The following is a 14,424-nucleotide window of genomic DNA, read 5'->3' on the forward strand; positions in this document are numbered from 1 at the left end:
AAGGCGCTTGCCTGCCGATCCTGAATGCACTCGAGCGCGGGTTCGAGTCCCGTTTGGATTGATTACCTGGTTGGGTTTTTTTCCGATGTTTTCCCCAACCGTAAGGAGGATGTCAGGTAATCTATGACGAATCTTCGGCCTCATCTCGCCGAATACCATCTCGCTATCATTAATCTCGCCAACGCTATATAAGCTAGTAATTGATACAGCGTCGTTAAATAACCAACTAAAAAAATAATCAATCATATTTTCAGATCAGAATTTCTACATCAAACAAAGGAAAATATTTCTTCTTAGCCAGGGACTCAACCAATTTCTTTTTCTGATCAGTTTCAGCATCATTCTTTCTTCACCCACTCATTCCAATACAATATCATTTCTTATTCTGTCTGTCCATCTCACGTGCTCCACCCTTCTCCATATCCACATTTCAAATGCTTCTAGTCGCTTCTCTTCATTTCGTCGAAATGTCCAGGTTTCTGCCCCATACAAGTCACATTGCACACAAAGCATTTCACTAATCTCTTTCTTAGTTTTATTATTATTGTCATTATTGTTATCATTATCATTATTATTATTATTATTATTATTATTATTATTATTATTATTATTATTTTTTTAAGATCCCCTTATAATCCGAGGCCTCTGGCGACCGCTGGATTTGCCAATCCGTTAGAACGGCACTGAATAAAAGTAAGTAGGTCTAAGATATTAAATCTATTTAGCCTCTTTCCTGGTAGCAGTTGCAGTCATGGTCACACCGGAACATAGACTGAGGAAACGTACAGGTGAACTGTGTGAATTGCACAGTTTATCATCGCAAAAGTGGTTCCACTAGCGCAGGTCTAAGGCCTGCATTATTACCGGTACGAACTGCACAGTTTACGCAGTTAATCTGTCAGGTATGACTTCACATATGATAAACTGCACAGTTTAACTGAGCGTGTATTCGGCCCTTAATGTTTATTTTAAACGCAGTCTTAAAGAAAAGTAAAGAAGAGCTTCACAACTTCATATACGTGAGACGTCTGATAAATAAATGTACAACTTTATGAAAGTACATTAGACAATATAACGAAAACTCATAGAAGAAGACAGAAAATAATAAAAATAGAAAGAACATAGAATATAACGCGAGAGATGTCAACCAAAACCATTATGAAAATCAGTCCAGTCCACTATCTCTTAGACCATTGTCGCTCTTTGTGAAATAAATGAGATAGGTTTTAATGACGTCATTTAAAAATCATAGGCTACGGCGCGATGTTACATTCTTAGTCATAACATGGCCAACATTGACTAAGTTTATTATATGCACGTTTAACAGAAGTTAATATAGCATATCATTTGTTTTTTTATAACTTTGAACATGTATTTATATTAGGTGATTGTCAAGATGGCCGTGAATGGACCATGATAACCACGTGACTCCGATTGGCGTCGTAGCTTGTTTTTCTCGATAGCCATGACAAAATCCCATATTTAAAAAGATTATATATTCCTACCTTTGATTATAACTTTATTATGTACTGTCCATTGCTTATCTTATATTTAATGAGCTGGGTGTTTCGAAATCGATGCCTTATGCCTTACAATTCCGTATAAATTTCATTAAAGTGTCGCGTTCCTAGATTCCAATCTCCCCCTTGTGAGCTCCTGCTGAACTCGTGTATTAAACCCAACCTCACGAAGACGAAAACATTACGATGCGGGATATCAAAGTCTACAGTCACGTGAGTTAGGCAATCACCTGCATTCACGCTCATTAAGCTCTGTTTGTGGTGGTGTTGAGTTCTCTAATCCTATTGGGTTCATTCCTATTTTCGTAAAAAAAAAAACTTTTTTAAGTACAAAAACTTTTAAGTACTTAATCGATAACCAAGAAATAGTAATATGCGTTACAAGAGCGGTATGTTGAAGTTTTCATGGTCGAGGAAAAGTTTGAAAAAGCGAGACGTAGTTGAGCTTTCTTAATTTCCGAGAATTGAAAGAAAACATACCGCTCGTGTATCGGATTGGTTTTGTGCGTATTTGCTTGTTTTCCGCACAGAACCAATACGCGGTAAGTGTGAAATACCACATTCAGTATTCCCAACGTAACACACATAACAATTTTCCTCTTCTTACTGTTTAAGCGCGACATTCATTTTAGTGCTTTAGGCTTTTAACATATTATTTTTAGAGACCTTTAACATAGTAATAATTATAAATTGGAAACTTACCACTGCAATTTCACCTAAATTGCAATGTTAATTATTATTTTTAAATATTTGCAAAAATTAACTAAAGTCTACTACTCCACGAAACTTATTGCATTCCTGATACAAGTAACATTAAGGAAGCCGTAAAAAAATCAACAAGATTCCAGATGCGGATGTTATTACTGCAATATGTTATATAAATAATATTGTTAAAATATTAAAATGAAAAATAAATCATTATATAACCTTACCGTTTGTTTTTAAGTTCGCATTTATAGACTGGGGGGGGGGGGGGAAGACAGACGTATATCACGGCCTGCTGGAGTATAGTAAACACAGAAAACATTTTATAGCAACAATGTTGAAGAAAGATATTTTGGTGTTCTGAAATTGCCGTCATTAAACAGAAACCAACATGGAGATTTCATTGCAACTAATTAGAAATTCATCTTTCAGGTATGTAATAAACGATCTTCGCACAAAATAATGTACGATACACGAGCGGTATGTTTGTTTTCATGTTCTCGGAAATTAAAAAAGCTCAACTACGTTTTGCGTTTTCAATCTTTTCCTCGACCATGAAAACGTCAACATACCGCTCTTGTAACGTACATTACTATTACAATACATACTAGCATTTTCTACCGGAAAAACAATTGAACAACGGGTCCACGCTTCAAAGATAGAGCTGTCGGATTCAAAAGTGGCCAGCCAAAGCTTGTCGAGTCAGATTCCGAAATGTATAGACAAAAATAAGCAACGGTAAGTTTCTGTAAAGGTAAAATAATGGTGGGAAATTTCTTTAATTTAAAAGTACCATGAATATAAAATGTTCGTAATAGTACAAAGCACTGAATATACAAGTACAGCAATGTCGAAAAGCAACGGTCCTCTCCCTCACAGACCCAGGTTTTCGCCTTCATTCGTGCGGTTGGAGATAGTAAGAAGAAATAAATGATTGTACTTAATTGAAGGGAACCGTTTTCATTTAACATTTGCTTGAACATGGAATGATTAAATGGCCTATAAACGTTTTATGTTTCCTCTTTTGTGGTTTTCCTCTTAGGTTTCAGTCCGACTACCATAGCGGTTTAAAAGTTCGTATAAATTCCAGATTTTCGTTTCAGGGAACACTCCACTAAAAATGATAACTTTTTTCATAATCATTTTGCAACTAAATTTTGAGAGCATGTTTACTATGTAAAGGACTAACAAAATACAAATTTTGAACTTCCAAATGTTTTTACCTTTGATTTTTTATTTTTTTATATTCTTTTCAGAAATATTTTCAAACGCAAGTTTTTAGTAGAAGAGCCCAATTTTTAAGCTTCTTTTTTGTTACATTCATAAGACATAGAGAAACATTTCTATGCATTCATTTCATGAAATATTTAATTTATTCACTTTCAAAAATTTTTGTTGAAATTTTAAAAACGTTATTTTTCATATAATTCATGAAAAAAATATTAATAAAATAAATTAGCAGCATTTCTCACAAAATAAATCCACAGAAACATGCAACTACTTCATAAAAATTTTCATCCAGATTGATTAATATTTGGCATAAAAAGATTAGTGTTGAATCAAGAAAAATAAACTTATGAAAAAATGGATTTGAAAGTAAAATGAATATTTATAATAATTAAAATTCTCCTCCGCTACATTCATCTAGTAACTTCAGGGAGCCAACTTTAGGACATAAAGTTACTAGATTAGTAATAAAAAATTTATATAAAAAAAGAATTCTTTGATGAAAAAATAATTTTGACAGCCCTTTAAATGTCACGTCCCCTTACAGCCTTAATTAAAAAAAAAACATATTTGTAATCAGAATTGAACTAAATTTATTTTATGAAAATACACATTCTGAAGAAGTGAAATAGCCAATAAACGTGTTCTGGAAAATGTTTATGATTTTCAGTGGAGTCTCTCCTTAAAAGACAGTAAGGACACGAATTGTTACATAGACATTAATAAAATTATTTGATAATGATATGTTCTGTTATATTTTAGTCTAATTCCAACTGAATTGTCTTTAAATAAACAATTAATAGACCAAATTATCTATTAGTAGGCCTAAATTAGTATATTTGGTTACTCTGAGCGTTAAAATTGAAGACTCCACTGCAAGAATGATGGATGTCACTTTCTTGTCGAAAATGAACCAAGACTGTCAATGCATAGCTTAAGACATATAGAATGTACATACAGAGTTATATGGCATTAACACTGATAGTCATTGTCCAGTAATGATCGGAATATCTCAGTTAAGCTTTGAGCGCTAAGCATTTCAAACTTTCAATTGCTTCTCCTGCAAAATGTGTTCCAAATGACATCCATCATTCTTGGAGTAGACTCTTCAATTGTTATTAAGAATTCGTGTTTGGCTTTCTCAAATTTTTAAAATATCATAAACATTAAAAAGATTAATGTCTGAGAGCTACCTGAACCTCGCGCACGGCCGAGTGGTTAGTCTCTCTGCTTTTCACCATGGCAACTCGGCTTCGATCCCCGTCTGGATCATGGAGGTATTTTTTTTTTTCGTTATTGGTAACTCTGTAGCATCTATTAGATGCTTTATGGTTGTGCTAACAGATGGAGTTACTTGTCAACAATGTGACGCTGAAACGTGTGTTCAGGTTACTGCCCAGCGACAATCCTGATGTATTTTTATATTTGTGATGATTGGTTAATTAATATTAACCCGGCACACTCACAATCACACTCACATTCATACAAATTGGAGGTATTTGTGGTGGACAAAATAGGCGCGAGAGGTCTTTTCTCGAGATTCTCCCGTTTCCCTCATCATTATTCTACCAACACTCCCTCCCCCCCCCAATACACACACACACTCTCTCTCTCTCTCACTCACTCTCCCCCTCCACCTCCCTCTCTCTAAGTAAACAAGCAGAAATGGCCACGATTATGAAGACTGTGAAATCAACGTTCTGTGCTTTGTGACTAAAAGATGTCGAAGAAAGTTGTGATCCGTTTAAGACAAGTTATTATTTTTATACAAAACCTTTCATTATTGCACACAGCGCTACCATAGTCTAGTATATACAGTCACGAAGCTTGAGTTGTGAGGGTACTAGGAACAATAGCCTGTGCAGATTCTTTTTCGCATTATCTGTAATGAGGCGATAGTAGCGATCCTAGTGGTTAGCAACTATCTATGGATGCATATTTACTACGTATTGAGCTTCGTGACTGTATATATTAGACTGTGGGGCTATTACAAATTCTTATGTATCTACTATTGACTTCCAGTTTAGTTCGATTGTAGTCTACATGGCGTTAACACATTTAAATAGATATTTTATTAACAACAGCATCTCAGTAAAATTAATAGTCCTTTGTTTGTATGTGTGTTCTATTTTTCTTTTTTTGTAATTATGATGGATTGATGTCTTGAACAAAACAGTGGAAGTGAACATGTATTTTTTATACTGTCTATAATACAGAGACACACGTGAGTAAGAATGGGAGGATAGTGGTAATTTCCCAGGATAAAAAATTATAAAACACTGAAAGAGTTGTATATGTATACAGCCTACACATGACATATTTATGTTTCATTTTTATGATGTATTACTATGAAAGTTTATGGAACTCGCGAGCAAGGGGGGTAGATGTAGCTCGAACCGTAACAAATTGGGCTTCAGTCTTTTCCCACAAAGAAACAGACACATGTGTATACAGTAGGTAATTGTAGGCCCTGTGTAAATACTCTATTTCTAGACATGAAACGCCGTGTGCATCACATAGTACTGTAAATATGCCTAACTACATTTCACAGTGAAGAGATGGTGGTATCAAACTTATTTCAGGTTCACCCTACGCAAATATTTCAAGTACGTCTGTACCCACTGCCCTAGTACATAAGGTCTCAAAGCTGAGCATTCAAAACTACGTATAATAAATACACCCATTAAGAACTTGATGGGAATAAAGTAACTGTTATATTTATTCATACTTTTAGCAATTTTCTGTACTTGTCAGAGGTTAAATATTTAGGAATCATCATTAATAAACATCTGAAATGGGACAAACAAATCAATTACCTTTGTGAAAATTATATATTACTTTGTTCAATTATGAAATTACTTACCAATGGATGTATTACGTACAGTTTACCTTGCCTTATTTCAGTCTATAACCCAGTATGGAATATTAGGATGGGGTAGTACTTATAAAACTAACCTTAATCCACTAGATTTATTACAGAGAAGAATAATTAAAATATATGTTTAAAAAAATGTATTGATTATCCTACCGAAAAACTGTTTTTAGAATTTAAAGTCTTGAAGAAACATAAAATTTATACCAATGGATTATTAAATTTGATACATAAAATTCACACATATTTCAGATCATATACTCACAAACACAAAACCAAAGGCATGGATACAATACGTTTGTTTCAACCCAAATATTTAACGAGCACTGCTTGCAACCATAGTACTAATATCATCATCATCATCATCATCATCATCATCATCATCATCTTCTTCTTCACTACACGGAGTAGGCAATATTGTCTGTTCCGGCTTCACAGTTTATCCCTCCATCGTCCCTTAGGTCGTCCTACGTCTCTTCTTCCAGTCGCTTTGTAATTTAATAAGAGTTTTGGTAGTCCGGTGTCCTCCATTCTATTTATATTTATTTATATGTTGGAACTAATATCGGCACTAGAATTTAGAAGTAACAAATTAATAAAGAAATACCCACATCTATTTACCTCCAACAGTTTGAAATTTAAGAATGTATGTAAGCAATTTGTTATGAGTAATTACTAGTTATTAGATGTTATTTTATTGCAATTTATGCGTGTAAATTTATTATGTATCGAATCCTCCCCTGAGCACGAGAACATTCTCTTTCAGGGGAATTCTAGAAATTTCTTAATTTAAAATTTCTTTGTATTATATTTTTCTGGCAATAAACATTATTATTATTATTATTATTATTATTATTATTATTATTACTATTATTATTATTATTATTGTTATTATTATTATTATTTTCTTTTTTCCTCGCTATTATTTATACTCGCTTTAACATCTTTGGTTATACCGCGAGCTAATCTTTTTGGTTGAAATCCGAAGGCCTATGTACTATTGTTGAGACTGGTCCTATTGTTGTGAACTAGATGGCGACTGTATAGGCCTATTATTACTCATTTATTATGAATACGATTTCGGTGATGAATGAGGCCGGTGATATTAAGGGATGTTGTGGCCCGAATTTCCTGGCATTTGCCTTACGGTTGAGGAAAAACCCTGAAAAACCTCAACCAGGAAATTCAATCCGACCGGAAATCGAACCCAAATTTTCTGCATAAAATACCAGCATGCTGACCCCTACACCAGAGAGATTGTCATTATTATTATTATTATTATTATTATTATTATTATTATTATTATTATTATTATACATATTCCAATATGCCTAGAAAAATTAGGCGAATAGTGAGAAATGAAGTAACAGAAACCATAAAATATTATAAAAGTAAGACAATTTAGCATGTATAGCTTCATAATATAGCAGCGACATTTGAATTTATAAATACACCAAAGGCAAAGTAAACATACACATATAAATAATGCTAATATGAGTAACAATTATAAAAAAAAAATGTTGAAATAAAATACAACAATTAAAATGTGCTACATCAGAAAATTTAGGATGAAAAAATCACTAATTGCATGAAAAGTTTATGGTGTTCCTGATTGTTATTGTGACCATGGATGGGATTCTAAGGATGTTTGCGATTGAAATACAATTTTGATATTATATTCCTTGTCCCTATACTCCTTTCATTTAAATTTGACAATCAGAGCCTTCTCGTTAATCGCCTGGCAATTTCTTCGTCATTTCATGCGGTCCAGACTTGGGACAACAATGTAATTGGTAGTCGAATCGATTCACACATAAATGTGACGCCAATGAGTTATTTGAAATGGTAATGAATGATGTCATTACAGAGAATTGTATTCATTTATAAATTAACACCACAGTTAAGTACTTTAGAGTCGGCTTGGATGGCTCAATTGGTATAGTGCTGACCTTCTATGCCGAGGCTGTGGGTTCGATCCCGGGCCAGGTCGGTGGCATGTAAGTGTGCTTAAATGCGACAGGCTCATATCTGTAGATCTACTGGCATGTAAAAGAACTCCTGCGACACAAAATTCCAGCACACCGGCGACGCTGATATAACCTTGGCAGTTGCGAGCGTCGTTAAATAAAACATATCATTTTAAGTACTTTAGACTTAACACTTTGTTAAATTAACTATTTCTGTTTCATACTTCCAGCATTTATTACTCGCCCCTATTTGTGTACAAATAATAGTTCATAGCACATTTTACTTGACCGTGGAAGCATATGGCACGTCACATTCTCAGTCATAACATGGCCAACATTAAACAAGCTTATATGCACGGTTAACATTAGTTTAATATGGCAATTCTTTTGTTTTTTAAAACTTTGAACATGCATTTATATTAGGAGATTGTCAAGATGGCCATGACTAGACCACAATAATCACGTGACTCCGATTCGTGCCGAAGCCTATCTTTCTCGTTAGCTACGTCACTTGACGATACGTGTCAGAGGCTGAAGGACAATAATTGAAGGTTTCAAAAAAAAAAAAAAAGAACATAGTCCAAAAAAAATGTAAATATGAGATACTATGCATGTGGCGAGAATATTGTAGCGGCCAATTACTGAATCTGATGTTAATGAAAAAAAAAACTCCATAATCCTTTGTGAAGTGAAAATTTTCAGTGGTTTTCATAAAACAACCATAGTACAAAGACTTTTTTTTGTGAAAACATTGTGCAGGATGATGGTAGCATTTACAAATATCCTATTCATACTATCTGGAAACATTTATCCATACAGTTTTGAACTGTAATAGATTGGCAATGCTGCTTTTTATGTACGCGACAAAAGTCACTTCAAAGAAAATTACTTTAGCACGTGAATTGTTGTATTAGTTACAGAGTCATGTTAAGTGCAAAAGTGACCTTGTGGAAGAAACGTAAGCAACGAAAGGAATACAAACAGCATATAATAAAGAAAAAGAAGATTAAAGGACAGGCACACTTCAGCCACAACAAAGTATTTTTCTTAAAACAACCATTGTCCACAGTTACCTGCATTTACATAGGCGAGAGTCGGGTAGTATCGGGTAATATCGGACAGTGCGTTTCTTTCATCTACCACCATATAGTAGTACCTGATTGACATGGATACGTTTCTCCATGCGACATCACAGAAACGTAACCATGTCAATCAGGTACTATCATCGTGTGGGAGATGAAAGAAACTCACTGTCCGATATTACCCGATGTCCGATACTACCCGACTCTCCCCTAAGTATATCTGTGAGGCAGTGTAAGTTATAAATGTACTTCAGCTTTCCAAAGTTTCTACAACACCTTAAGAAATAGCATGATGAATTTCATACTTTAAGTGTCAACAACACCCATGCCAACTAGTTTTATGTTTCCCCCGAAAATGTATGTTTCTGGACTATGACTGTTTTTTCCAAAAAATCTCTTCAATTGTTTGTATACACTTGAAATCTGATTAGAGTAATATGTTACTAGTCAGCGATGTATACAATAGAGGGGGAAAGTAACTGCCATCAACTCCATTATTTTTAATTGGTTATTTTACGGTGCTTTATCAGTTACTATGGTTATCTAGCGTCTGAATGAGATGAAGGTGATAATGCCAGTGAAATGAGTCCGGGGTCCAGCGCCGAAAGTTATCCAGCATTTGCTCTTAATAGGTTGAGGGAAACCCCCGGTTAAACCTCAACCAGGTAACTTGTCCCAATCAGAATTTGAACCTGGGCCCGCTCGTTTAACGGTCAGGCTTACTAACCGTTACTCCACAGCGGTGAATACCCCATTACCTATTAACTTTGTTGAATCATGAGTGGTGCCTTGTTGGTGTCACTTATGAGGTTCAAATCTCTCTATTCTGTCAGTTGGCTAAATATGTCACATTCATTTGTTCCCCTTATGTTTTATTACGTCTGTTGCTTTAAACACATCATAATTTCAGTCGTCCGTAATTAATGACGTCACCGTATTAACAGAAAGTGTGACCAGATTTCTCGAATGCAAAGCGCATAGACCTAAACGTTCAACGTTAGAAAGTGAAACTTGCATGATAAGAATAAGCCTCTTACTACCACTCTGAGAGAGAAAAGATCTAAGTAAACCAAGAAGGAAATGGTCAGAGTTCGGAAAAGTAATTACGGTATTCAGGAAGAAGTAAATTAAATTATTTTTACTTTTTTATAACACCACGTTCATGTTAATTAATTAGATAATATTTTAATATAGGCCTATAAGGTGGACCGTAAATAATGTCATTAATTTCAGAGGGTTATTCTTTGAGTTATTTCAAACAAAAAAGTTTATGACCACCTCTGTGGTTTAGAGGTCAGCATGTTGGTACCTTACGCAGAGGACCCGGGTTCGATTTCTGGTCGGGTTGAATTTTCTGGTTGAGGTTTTTCAGGGTTTTCCCTCAACCGTAAGGCAAATACCAGGAAATTCGGGACACAACATCCCTGAATATCACCGGCCTCATTCATCACCGAAATCATATTCATAACAAATCAGTAATACATATACAGTCGCCATCTAGTTCACAACAATAGAACCAGTCTCAACAATAGTACACAGGCCTTCGGATTTCATCCAAAAGATTTACTCGAGATGTGACCAAAGATGTTAAAGCGAATAACAGCGGAGGGAAAAAAGAGTTTAATGCAATTTTACTCGTTTTTGTTTCCATTTCGAGATAAAAATTGTTTTATATGAAACATTTCATACCTTTTTTTTGGAGTCATTGATTGAATTCTCAATATGCTCAGTCAATTTAAGAGATCAGTGTTATGATAATAAATTATTCAAAGAATTTCACTTTTGACCTTGAAATGGGCAGAAATTTCATTCGAACTTAATGTAACTTGTCGTTCTACAAAGGAATTTTCAAATGTTATATTTGTTTGGATCAAATTTCTGCACATTTAAGGGACATAACTAAAATTCTTTGAATTATTTATTATCATAATACACTGTTCTTTTAAAATGACTGAGCATATTGGGAATTCAATCAATGGCTTTCCCAAAACATGCTATCTAATGTTTCATATAAAATAAAAAATATCTCGAAAAGAAAGCAAAACCAAGCAAAATTGTATTGAACGTTTTTATTTGGAGATATCTCAAAGAATAATTCTCTGAAATTACTGACATTTTTATTTATGATTTAGGGCTACCCTGTATGTAAGAGAACAACTCTTTATACATGTATTTTATATGCTGTGTATAAAGACAAAAAGAGAGAGTTATTTAAGAGAAGTTCTCTTTTTCGGTATAAATATTTCAAGTTGGAGAGGTTATAAGATCACAATGCCATGGCCATCTAAACTCAGAATCATTAAGAAGTAAGTATCCATGGAATGGCGCCTGTTTTATTCATGTTCACGATTTCTTGGCCATCTAAACAGGCCATATAATCAACAAAGCTGTTAGGAACATTTGAATGATAGGTCTAAATTTTGTTCCAATGATACTACATGTAACTTCAGAATAATAAGAGTTGAAATGTAGATAGGAATGTTAAATTGTTTACTTATTTATGTTACATATAATATTTGAGTACTGAAAGATCGAGGCAATGATTAATTTCTTTACTGAATGAAGTTTGTACATTGAATATTACATTTTCTTTAGCAGTGCGTAATAGTAATATGCGTTACAAGAGCGGTATGTTGACGTTTTCATGGTCGAGGAAAAGACTGAAAAAGCGAAACGTAGTTGAGCTTTTTTAATTTCCGAGAACATGAAAACAAACACACCGCTCGTGTATCGTACATTATTTTGTGCGAAGATCGTTTATTGCATACCTGAAAGACGAATTTCTAATTAGTTGCAATGAAATCTCCATGTTGGTTTTTGTTTAATGACGGCAACTTCGGAACACCAAAATATCTTTCTTCAACATTGTTGCTATAAAATGTTTTCTGTGTTTACTATACTCCAGCAGGCCGTGATATACGTCTGTCTTTTTTTTCCCCAGTCTATAAATGCGAACTTAAAACAAACGGTAAGGTTATGTAATGATTTATTTTTCATTTTAATATTTTAACAATTTTATTTATATAACATATTGCAGTAATAACATCAGCATCTGGAATCTTGTTGATTTTTTCACGGCTTCCTTAAAGTTACTTGCATCATGAATGCAATAACTTTAGTGGAGTAGTAGAGTTTACTTAATTTTTGCAAATATTTAAAAACAATAATTAACATTGCAATTTAGGTGAAATTGCAGTGGTAAGTTTCCAATTTATAATTATTACTATGTTAAACGTCTCTAAAAATAATATGTTAAAAGCCTAAAGCAGTAAAATAAATGTCGCGTTTAAGCGGTAAGAAGAATGAAATTGTTATGTGTGTTACGTTGGGAATACTGAATGTGGTATTTCACACTTACCGCGTATTGGTTCTGTGCGGAAAACAAGCAAATACGCACGATCTCGCACAAAATAAATAGCAGTGCCTCAAGTGATTGCATACTTTTTTAGGCACTACTATTTTAAAGGCTCACTTTAGGCACTGATAACATTGGGTAAAATGCAACTTTACGCACTATCGTAGAAAAAATTATTTTATAGAGTTAAAAACGAGAAATTTATGCAAATATAAAATGAAAAATCTCCATTGAAACAATAACATAACGTTTTCATTCCATTTAATTCTTTACAATCACATATTGTACGCGATAGGGGATAAAACTGATGAAATTCCACGATAAGAGTACAATACAGGTAGTAGTAGTTACAATAAGAAAAGCTGTATCACACCTTCTTACAACACTGGTACTACAATCGTTGATATGTGAATGGATGCCAGGATATCCTGGCGTCTCTTAAACGAACGTAGGCTTGCGTAGAAGTAATTAGCCATCGTAATTTCTCAGCATGTATTTTGGAAAGTAACAGTCATTTAATTTTATTTTATCAAAATTAGCAATATAAAAATATACTGCAATTATAGTTATATGAGATCAATAAACTCTCCACAGAAACACAGAAAAATGTACGTACTCAATGTAATTCTCTGTAAATCTATCGTGGATGCTAAAATGCTCCAATTTCAAATATTACGATCGTTTATATCTTCCATTTCTTAATATTAGCAATTCAGTTCTTTATACATATATTGGAATCAGTATGGATTAAAATGAGGCTGTAGTGTATATTATCCGCTTTAAATTTCTGTCAGATGGAAGCAATGCCATATTTTAAATTCCAATGAATTTCGGTGCATATCAATGTAAGTAAAGTTACATTTTCCGTGACCAATCTGTCTTCTTCTATAAAACGTAGAGAAACGCATGATAACAAAAATCGTATTGTATAATTTATGCTATCGAAGGAAATGCAAAATAGAAGAAATTTAGACAAAAGAAGTGCGATATACATGATGTGATATTCATGGACCTGGAAACGAAAATCCTTTCCACTCGCAGTCGGTGTCCACTGCATCAGAAAAGGCTTCAGAATAAAATAACGGAATAAAAATCACATTCCGAGGGAGAAGAAAGGAGTATTCATATCCACAAAGCAGCAGGAACACACACAATCTGTCTTCTGGTGTGAAACAACTGTCAAAACAATACGCCCCCTTCAGCGAGGCAATAACAATAAGGGCGGAAAGATTGGCGACAGAAATAGCTTAAAACACGACACTTGGCGGCGTGACCTGGTTTTCCATTTACCTGCAGTGACCAGCCGTCAAGGTCACTCGTCATCAGCCTGACCCCTTCCGACACCATCACAAGCACCACTGCACACTGCAATCACTCACACCACCGGGAACGAACCACAGTTACGACTGGCCATGCCACCAGGAGCAGCAAACACGGTGCTTCTTGGACTGCTGGGACTACCGCTAACGCCACGACTATATCTCCTCCGCCCCCCTCCCCAAACTCTAAAAACATCATCCGTCCCCCGTTCCCCGCCATATCCAGAGCTCGTGAGCAGCAAAGCCCCTGCGTGGACCTCCCTCGATCGATAGGCAACCACGCAACACCAGGACGTCGTCGTCGTCGTAGTCGTCGTTGAGATCCTCTGCTTCGCGCTCCGCCCCGCGCTGACGTCATCGGCGTACTCGCTCATTGC

The 14,424-nt window shown here is 34.7% G+C and overlaps 1 protein-coding gene across 1 annotated transcript in view; it reads right to left on the reverse strand.

The window, feature by feature from the left end:
* The window catches only part of Hs3st-A (Heparan sulfate 3-O sulfotransferase-A), a 513,711-nt gene extending 499,549 nt beyond the window's left edge, over positions 1-14,162 (reverse strand). Inside the window, exon 1 of the mRNA XM_069838959.1 lies at positions 14,019-14,162. The gene's annotated coding sequence lies outside the window, so the exon portion shown is untranslated. The remainder of the gene's footprint in view (positions 1-14,018) is intronic.
* Positions 14,163-14,424: the final 262 nt, after the last annotated feature.

Source organism: Periplaneta americana, chromosome 11 (assembly GCF_040183065.1).
Source record: "Periplaneta americana isolate PAMFEO1 chromosome 11, P.americana_PAMFEO1_priV1, whole genome shotgun sequence".
NCBI classification, from domain to species: domain Eukaryota; kingdom Metazoa; phylum Arthropoda; class Insecta; order Blattodea; family Blattidae; genus Periplaneta; species Periplaneta americana.